A 9779-nucleotide genomic window follows, 5' to 3' on the forward strand; every position below is an offset into this window, starting at 1 on the left:
ATACAAATATTGGGGGGTTTGGACAATTTTTGGTTGTTAATCTAGTGAGCAAAACTTTTGCTTGAAATAAAATAATCAGGGGGGGGGAAAAGACAACACAGTTGCTGTTGAATTCCTATGGGGATTCACCAGGACGGTGGCATAAATTCAGTGTTTGCTCCTGCTGCTTTTTAGGGAGAATGTACTTCTGTGCTTGTTTACACGAAACGAGTTGAAGCTCTTCCTTCTTTGTACTGCCATTTACCTTTTAGCCGGTCTTAAGCATCGTGGGTCACGGCTGTGCAGGTTAAGGCACGCCGCTGTACATGCTGAAGGATTTAACGTTGCCGTGCAGCGTGCGGGAGGGCTGTAGCCCTGCAAATGAGGGCTGCCGTAAGAACAAAATGTCCGTTAAATGGACTGTTTGACTTACTGTGGTAAAATGCACGTTACGTCAGTCTTAAAGACCCTGGGTGTAGTTATTAAAAACCAGGTTTGTTACAGCTTGTACGGTTAGGTTGTAAGAGTTTGCAGGAACTGTTATTGCATATAGAGGATCCGTTTGGTTCATAGCTGTACGGCAGTGCCAACAGCAACGTTCCCTTTGAACTGTAGGACGAAAAATACAGAACACGCTGCGTATTTGTTGGGGGGGCTGATTGCTGCACGGCGTAATTTTGAGTACTTAATCTGAGTAGCTAAAAGCTGATTGTGTAAAGCCGAAGTGTAAAGCAAAAGCTAGTGGACTGGATCATTTATGCTGATTTAAAAGGAGGCATAATTAACAGCCCCTAGCCTTAGAGCTTGCCAGAGGCTATGTCCCCAGCCACCTTCAGCTCCAGGAGGTTCTAGCACCTACTTTGTCAAGGGGCGATTCATACACTTGGGGTACCTTTTTTTTTTTCTTAATTATTCCGACAGTCTGAGTTTGGCATCTGTGTCTAGGACGCAAATCTTCACACGAGGAATACGTGTGGGAGGAGGAGAGCCTCCTGCGTGGAGGTGGATAGTCAAGCATCCAGGGGAAGACGCAGATCAAAGGTTTAGGGATGGGCACATCCCAGTCGGTAGTGGTACCATCCAGGGTAATGGTTTCAGGGTTGAAGGGTGTAGCCTGTCATCACTGCGTGGAGGAAAAAAGGTTCTCAGCCTTTTGGCAAGTGGATAATTGAAAAGCACAAGAGGTACGGGAAGCTTGCTTCCTGGTCTCTCTTTCCTGACATGAAAAAAACTTGTTGTGATGCTCCAGCAAGGTAAGTGGAATATTCCTACAGGGTATTTTCTGTTTTAGCCATTTCCTTTTGGCTTGTAATTCCTTGACGGTATGACATAAAAACTTCCTTGTCAAAAACTTTCTGGCAGGAATAAGGGTTGTTTCAGAGTTAGGGTTTTTTTTTGAGCAGAGAACTGCTTGTCTTTCCTGTACTGTGCTTCCTCTCATCAGCTGCCCTTTTTTGTAGCGCTTGGGGCAGCTAAGCTACCGCGGCCATATCCCACATAGTTGTGGAGTCTTGAAGCCCGTGTTAACCAGTGGATTAGATGTGGTGTAGGAACGGCTTTGAGTAAGCACAGTGCTTGGTGCACTAGACTGAGACCTACACTTGACCTGAACCTCTTTTCCCTGAAGACTTGATGACATTGCTGTTAGAGCGACGAGGATTCTCTCCATTTCTTATTTAATCAGTTGTTTCAGGGAGAAAACAGCAATTTGGAGTACAGTGGGGTAAGTACAGGGCTCTAGTTTCTACATTTCCCTAGGTTTGGGAAGGAAAGAAAAAAAAAAACCAGCTGTGCCTTGCTGAGAAAAAGGTTTTTTTTCCACAGATCCTTAAGAGACACTTGCGCAACATCAAATACGTGAAGTATCCAGGCTGCGCTGCCAGCACTTGGCAAGGCTGTCATTTCACAACGGGGAAGGCTTTGGCAATGCTGAATTAAAATGCTGCTGTTCTCCTCCACCTCTTTTTTTTTCCTCCTCACTTGTGCTGGTCCAGCTGTTTTGCGATTCCACGTAGGCACATCGGATTGGAAAAACTGGTAAGGAAAAGTAACCCAGCCAACAGGGAAAAGCCCTGCAGCCTGAGACAGTATCTGTGGCGTTAAACATTGCAATGGTGCTTTTTAGTAATTAAGTCACAGGGAAGATTTGTAAGGTGAAAACCCACGTGGCTTAATGAGCTGTCATCTAAGGCTCTGTCACTGCAACTGGATCCTCATGTAGACTGGAAGGATGATTGATTATTTTTTTTTATTATTACTTTTATTTCTTTTTAGGCACTGGACTGGGGTTTGGAGACCGAAGTCCTGGTCCTGCCACTGCCACAGATTGCTGGTGTCACCTCAAGCGAGTTGCTTCATCTGCATCAGTCTTGGCCGAAGAAGTGCGTTTTCTGGGTGAGTCCAGGCGAAATTCCCTGTTCTCATGTGCCTCTTGTGTGTTTACTGTTTGGGACAGAGACTGCTTGGCTATTGTACAGCTTTGATTAAAAACAGCCTCCAGGCGCTAACCAGGGCCTAAGGTATCGAGCATGTAGTGAAGCCTAGGTGGAGCTAAAAGGGGAGAACAGAGGGTATACCTCCATCCTTGCCCGCTGCTAACACTGCAGAAAGCCGTGCACTTAACATCTGCATGATTATCAACAGGACTAAAAATAGCTGGTCTACAGAAATACAGAGTATGGTACCGTGCAGAGCAGCAAACCGAAGGGATAGCGTGTCTCTACGGCGAGAGCTCTGTTGCGTCTCTGAGTGTCCTGAAAGGCTGGAAAGACCTCCTTTCGCTCAACTATCGAAGCACAGCGAGTTGCGAGGAAGGCGTTGCAAATTCAGCAAGTGGGCAGAAGGGGAGCAGGGGTACGATCATGAAAACCCTGTGAGTAGGAGGGGGGCTGGGAGGGAGATTAAGCCTGAGGCTCTGGGAGAGGCTGTTGCAGAAGGCTTTGAACAAGAGGAGCATTTCTGGATGCTACATGGAAAAACGAGAGGAAGAAGGCAGCGGTGTAGAGTGGGGAGAGTGACGAGCGCTTTTGGAGCCATCAGCTCCATGGCACTGTGCTGCTTATGAGAAGATGGATGGTTCTCATCTGCTGTTGGAGACTCCCGACAGCAGAAGTCATTCCTAGCAACCCTGGTCCCCACCCTGGACCTTTTGGCAGTGCTATGCGCAAGTCCCAGCTCGGAGGAGTGCCTCACCCCATGCTGTGCAAAAGATGCTCTGGAGTTTGCCAGCTTACTGTTGTCCTGGTTTCGGCAGGGATAGAGTTAATTTTCTTCCTAGTGACTGGTACAGTGCTGTGGCCTGGATTTAGGATGAGAACAATGTTGACAACGCACCGATGTTTTAGTTGTTGCTGAGCAGTGCTTACACTAGTCAAGGACTTTTCAGCTTCCCGTGCTCTACCGACTGAGCAGGCTGGAGGTGCACAAGAAGCTGGGAGGGGGCACAGCCAGGACAGCTGACCCCAACTGGCCAGAGGGACATTCCATACCATGGGACGTCATGCTCAGTACATAAACTGGGGAAAGCTGGCCGGGGGGGCCGCTGCTCGGGGACTGGCTGGGCATCGGTCGGCGGGTGGTGAGCAATTGCATCGTGCATCACTTGCTTTGTATAGTCCTCTTTTTCTTACTATTATTACTAGTAGTACTGTTTTATTCTATTTCAATTATTAAACTGTTTTTATCTCAACCCACAAGTTTTCTCACTTTTACTCTTCCTATTCTCTCCCCCATCCCACCGGGGTGGGGGGAGTGAGCGAGTGGCTGGGTGGTGCTCAGTTGCCAGCTGAGGTTAAACCACGACAACTGTGTTTTAATAATCTGCTCCTCCTGGAAGAAGGGAATGGTCTGTACACTGCCATAGCTTGGGCTTGTGTTGTACATGAGTGACACCATGTTAAAACTCTTGCTATTTTGGAACTGTTTGAGGGGGGAAGAAAATAAATAGGATTAACTACTAAAAAAATCAGATCACTTAGAGGCTGGCTGCATGTACTGCTCTCCAAACTAGGAGCATCCTTAAATCTACATCTCTGCTGCTGTTACAGGATGGCACCTCCTGCATGAGTGAGGAAGAAAAGATCATGCTGTCCCCCTTCCCGAGTTAAAAATCAACCTTCCACTGTCTTCTCTCCCTTCTTCAGCTCCCTGGATTTCTTTCTGATGAGAACGTTGCCTCAACACCTGGTCCAGATCTGACTTTCCGTTCCCTGCCATCACGGCCTTGAGAGGCAGAGCAGCCTGCTAGAACACATCCTACTCTCTTCCCCTTGGCTCTTCTAACTTGTATTTTCAATACTCCTCCGTTTGTGTGTTTCTGAACTTCAGGCTGGCTTTTCTTGTTTGCAGTGTCTCAGACATGGATTTTAAAAAAGAAAAAAAACCAAACACAAACCCACAAAAACTTAAAATCCAGATATGATGAAAAATGTAAAGCATACAAGCTTCTCAGTAGTTTGTAACCCTCCCTCTCTCCCTGGAGCACTTCTTGGGGCATGTTTTGTCATGCACAGAGGCTTTGTGAGCAGGATACGCACAAGCAAAGACTAGTGAGCTGCAAGGCTGTGCTGACCACCAAGAAAGACACCCAAAGTGTCTTTGGTGCCCAAACAGGCACTCGTCGGTTGGGAGGGTTGGCCTCGGCCGCTTGCTGGAATGGATCATCCACATTGCTGAGATGCCATCATCCAGCTCATGGAGTTGGGCTTTCTCCCCTTTAGGATTTTCTGCCCTCTCATGTTGAGGTTTTTCCTCTTGTACCTTTGAGCTGCTACCTATCACATCTCGACAATCCTACCTCTGTCCTCGGTTTTACCTTTCTTATCTTGCAGGGCTCTGTGCTCTTTCTCACAATTTGGCAATCTCCTGGGCTCTCAGAGGCAGGGTTATCCAGCTGGGCCATATCAGGGAGGCCTTGGATCCCAGCTGAACCTGGAGGACAGGGCGGTTTCAGGGCCAGCTTGCTGCAAGCTCCGTCTAGCTTGTGTTCATGCTAGTTTAATGCTCCAGATGGTGCTGGAGGAGGGAACTGGGTTATTAAATCACTCCTGCTTCTTCGTCAGTCTGGGGGATCTGCCATCCTGGTGTGATACTGGTCTAGAAGAGAACTTTACACTGAGTCAGGCTAGCAGATACAGTAAAACCACCGGCGAGCAACTTCGCGTGCTCCATGCATCATCCTTCCCAAGCAGAAAAAGCCCTTTTTTCTCAACTGCATGCATGTATCAGGGCACTGGAGGCAACAGGATCTTTTCTTTTTACCTCTGCAGTGTGCCAGGTGAGATCCGCTTGCCCTCACTGCAAGGCTGGATCCATGGTGCCCTTCCCGAGAGCAGCCATGGAGTCATGCTAGAGGCTCTGCGCTTCCTTTTTTCATTTGGTGGCAGACGACTCAGCCTGGAAAAGTGATTGCTGTGGTGATGATATGATGGAGGTCTATGAAATATTGGCACGGAGAAGGTAAGGAACAACTATTTCCTCTGCCTCCTACAAGAATTAAGGTGCACAAGACGAAATTATCAGGTGGCACTTGAAACAAAAGGAGGTGGTGTTTGGCAGGGTGTGTGGTTCTGCTGGGGAGCTCATGGCCACGGGACATCGTAGATGCCAAACATGAAATGCATTCAAAAAGCAGCTGAATATGGGAAAGAAAAATCCATCAAGGGTTATTTAACACAAAGACATCAGCTGTCAGTGGATGTCCCTGAGCCAAGACAGTCTCAGGATATCAGGGATGCCTAGCTGTTAGTTTTACCTCCATGTACGGTGCCCTGGCTGGCTGCTGGTGGCCTTTGAGGCAGCATACAGGACCCAGATGACCCTTTAGTTTGACTCAGTTTGCTGAAGATACTGCACAATCCATAGCAGATGGAGTGATACTGCTGATACTCCCATAGCTTCGCTTCCCAAGGAGCTCTAAATGCATTTTTCGAGGCTCTGCAGTGAACAAGAGTTCTTTGTGTTTATTTTCCTACTGTAGCTTTCCCTCTTTTAAAGAGAGACAGTTGGTTTTGGGAATGGTACTTAACAGTTCTTTCAAACTCAGTTAGGCACTTGGGAGCCAGGAGTTGCGAGCACTCCGCTTCTATAGCCAGCGAAGGATCCCCCCCCCTCCCCCCGCAGCTTCTGTTACACCATGACTTTCCAAGATGTCCGCACTTTGTGAGGTGAGGTTTTAAAAAGTGGCCATTTGTTAGTGTCTGAAAGCCTTGGAAATAGTGGCCAGTCCTGCTTTGTTTGCTCTCCTAACTTTGAAATGCTCTGAAACCAATTTCGTTCATCACTTCCCTTTTAAGAAAAAAAAAGAGGAAAAAAATTTTTTTAAAAGTCAGGCTCTGTCCCAGCCCTGAACTGACTTAGAATCTTGTATCTACAACAAATGCCAGGGATTTTTTTGGCAGACTTGATGACAAACCATTCTTCCATTTGAAATGGCTGGACAGTGAAACTGAAGTGCTTTTCCCTCTTGTTGTAAGTGCGTATCAGGGTGCAGTGTTTTGTGTAGGGTCTTCTGCCCATGCCCTGTAGCTGCGCCCACGCACTGCCCAGCCAGGCGTTAAGTGATGTGATTAATAGCTGCCACATGTGGTTGACTCTGCCTCTGATCTCAAAGGTGGGGAGATCTGTGTGTGCAGTGCAGGGTTTTATTTTGCTAGCAGAGCTCTGTGAAAGGTTTCCCTCCCAGGAAATTGTTTCTGGTAGTTTAATGTTGGTCTTTGTCCTGACTGAAAATTAAGACCTCAAAAAAAAGAAAGAAGTATACATGCGTATTTTTGTATGACACTTCTTTTTTCTTTATTTAGTTAAGCTTGCCAGATTATTTCCTTTAGGTACCTTTAACAAAAGCATTTTGATATTTCAGGATTCCTTTTTGGGTTGCTGAGCTAAAGGTTCCAGCTCACTGAGCTGTACGCTCATAGGGGCCTGGGATACTTTATATGTCATATTTTCATGCTCTGGACTCCTGCCCGGACAACATTTCCCCAGAGCAGGACACTGCCATGAGAAACAGCTGAGCTGGCTTAATGCAAGCGTGTAAGAATGACCATGCTGGTCAGAGAGAAGGTACAAGCATCTCCACGCTTGGTCTCCAGCAACCATCAACAGTGGATGTTTAAGGAGAGAATATAGGGAATGGGATATTTCCCACACTCCAGTCATAAGCGGTTCAACGACTTCTTGAGACAGAAGTTATATCTGGATTGTCACATTTAATACTCACTGTGGAGCCATCCTCTGCAAATTGCCTCTTGAATCCATGTTCCCTTTGGGACTTGGTGATCGAGCACTTGGTTCTCCCGTTTATTCCAGAAAGGCTACGAATGTATGGCACCCAAAGCTGCAGTCCCAGCAGGCAAACAGTGGCCTGAAGTCATGCAACTTAACGCTGACGTGACTTGAAACACTTTGGATTTCGTTCAAGAAAATGCTGACTTTTGATTTAAGGGGGATGAAAAGAAAATTGAATGATTTAGGCAAAATCCTCTTTTTGCCCCCAAGGATATCTTTTTTTTCTTTGCCGAGATTGCTCTTTCTGTGGACGGAAAATTCCCAACCTGCTTGAGTTGGCAAGCTCTTGTTTTTTTTAGCGAAAGCATATGCTGATGTATGTTTGTATCTTGCTCCAACAAAAAGCTGTGGAGCTGAAGGCAGCGTGCAGTTCCCTTCCCCATTCCAACAGTCCTCATATTGCCAGCGGGGGGGGATGGAAAAATGCCAATTACAGTTCAGTCTACAGGAATGACAGCAAAACTACACTACTAAGAAAATAAAATATAATTCTCTTTCACCTGTCCTACAGGGGACTTCACTGTAAACACAGAAAGATCCCGAAAAGTTGACCTACAGTGCCCATTGCCTGAGAGACGTCAATTGAGAGGAAGGAATAAGCTGCCTTTATTTCAATAAGAGGACTATTAAACTTCAAAAGCAAAGTTTTTAGACTCATTGTACTAAAGATTATCTAATAATTCTGTATGGAAAATGGAATTCTTAAATGCTTTTACCCCTCCCTAGCTCATAACGCGATGCCTTATTGCCCTCAAGCAAAGGCAAGAAATTCTTAGGCTGATTTTTCACTGACACTCTGCATGCTACTGCTGGCTGCTCTGCTCGGTCTTAACAGCTGTGAGAGGCTGGCGAGTCTGTGGGGAAAGGTGCCTGCCTGTTCTTGGACGCATCAAGCGTGCTCCTAGCACTTGATAAATCATTTTGCAGCTGTGGTAATGGCTCTGTTTTGCAGAGGTGGCCATTTTAGAATTCATTTTTAATGCATTTTAACTGTTCTGTCCTGAAGTTTCCCTCCCAGGTCTTCTGCCAAAAGTCATCTTTATTTTAGAGTGAAAGTTTTGAGGTTAATTGAACAGGGCGCTTTGGACATGAGGGCTTTAATTCCATGAGACCTTGCAGATTTCATAAAATGCACTGATATGTTTTTAGCAGGGTTTTCTCAGGTCAATTCATGCAGTTTACATTCTTCAAGACCAATGAAACCCAGTGGTTCCCTGGACTGTAATGAGCTACACTGAGCAGTTGTACAAGTACTCCCAGATCTGTCAAGCCATAGATTTTACAGGGTTTGAGCCCCTGACAGGGAAGCTTTACGTTACATTATGAAAAGGACTCAGGTTTCATCTGATAAACCCACTATTTATTCCCCAAAGTCTATTTAACAAATGCGCTCAGTAAATAGAGTTGGGAAAGTGGCTTTAACTTGATTACAGGGTTTTCCTCCTCTGCTTTGTTCCCGTGCAGAAAATGACCCTGATGAACGGCACGTCCTCTCAGGCTGTAAGTGGCCTCAGCCAACCCTACCTGAGGCCTCTTAGCCAGCTGTGGCAGTGGGAAGAGAGGAGGAAGAAACAATGATGTCGGACTCGTGAACATCTGAGTATTTCACAGTATACCATTTTCTGAGTATTCAGTATTTCAGGGCTGCTATTTGGTGTTTGACAAGTTTCCATCTCTCGGACAGACAGAGGTGATCTTCCACCCTTCTTGTCCCAGAGTGCCCGCCCTGCTCAGAGCTGTGATTATGGTTTACTCTTCCACCACAGTGTCCAATACTTGCTTCTGCCGTGCTGCCGAGCCCAACTGCTTCTTACCACAAGAGCGCTGGAGGTGGGATCTTCTCCGTGTGGCAATACTGTGTGTTTCTGCTAATTATAGAGGCTGTCTTGCACCGACTACGGAAACAGTCCGGAGAGACCATGTCTACAGGTGGCCTGTGATGTCATCCTTGCACTAGGATGACATCACTAGCTCTGCTGCTGTAAGATAGTGGATGCCCTTGTCATACCTGGCTGGCTGGCTGTGACAACGAGGAAGGGACTGGACTGATGCAGAACCTTTCCCGCTCAATAAATGTAGACTGTAATTATAAAGGAGTGTATTCATTGCCCTATTCATCTGATAGCTGTGCGTTTGCTGGGGAAAAGCATTTATCAAGAAATTCTGTAATCCATCAGCACTCCAAGGAGAGTAAACCACCAGGTAGACCACGGTAGACCACTCCTTTTGCATCAGATGACCGCTTCCCATTCTCTTGGTTTGTGAGCTTCTTGGGAAGATGCATCACTGCACTGACAGTGAACCTAAGTTGTAAAAACCGTGGCACAAAGATGTTTTTCCAAAACCTTCTGGTTTGCCTTTTGTGGCTTGCAAACATTCTCTTCCTCAGCATCAGGGGATCCATCCATACACAAAGGATGCTAGATAGCCTGCTTTCTGTTTAGCTGAGCGTCCCAACAACTGCAGTGGCTGCCTCAGAATGGTGCAGCAGATGCTGCCAGCCTCAGATGGAC

At 46.5% G+C, this 9779-nt stretch overlaps 1 long non-coding RNA gene across 1 annotated transcript; it reads left to right on the forward strand.

The window, feature by feature from the left end:
• The first annotated feature begins 2260 nt into the window (after window positions 1-2260).
• Window positions 2261-9275, forward strand: LOC143157689 (uncharacterized). Its single transcript, XR_012994837.1, has 3 exons — window positions 2261-2373; window positions 5247-5436; window positions 8731-9275. It is a non-coding gene; the product is annotated as an uncharacterized LOC143157689 (long non-coding RNA).
• Window positions 9276-9779: the final 504 nt, after the last annotated feature.

This window comes from Aptenodytes patagonicus, chromosome 3, assembly GCF_965638725.1.
Source record: "Aptenodytes patagonicus chromosome 3, bAptPat1.pri.cur, whole genome shotgun sequence".
In the NCBI taxonomy this organism is placed as follows: Eukaryota; Metazoa; Chordata; class Aves; order Sphenisciformes; family Spheniscidae; genus Aptenodytes; species Aptenodytes patagonicus.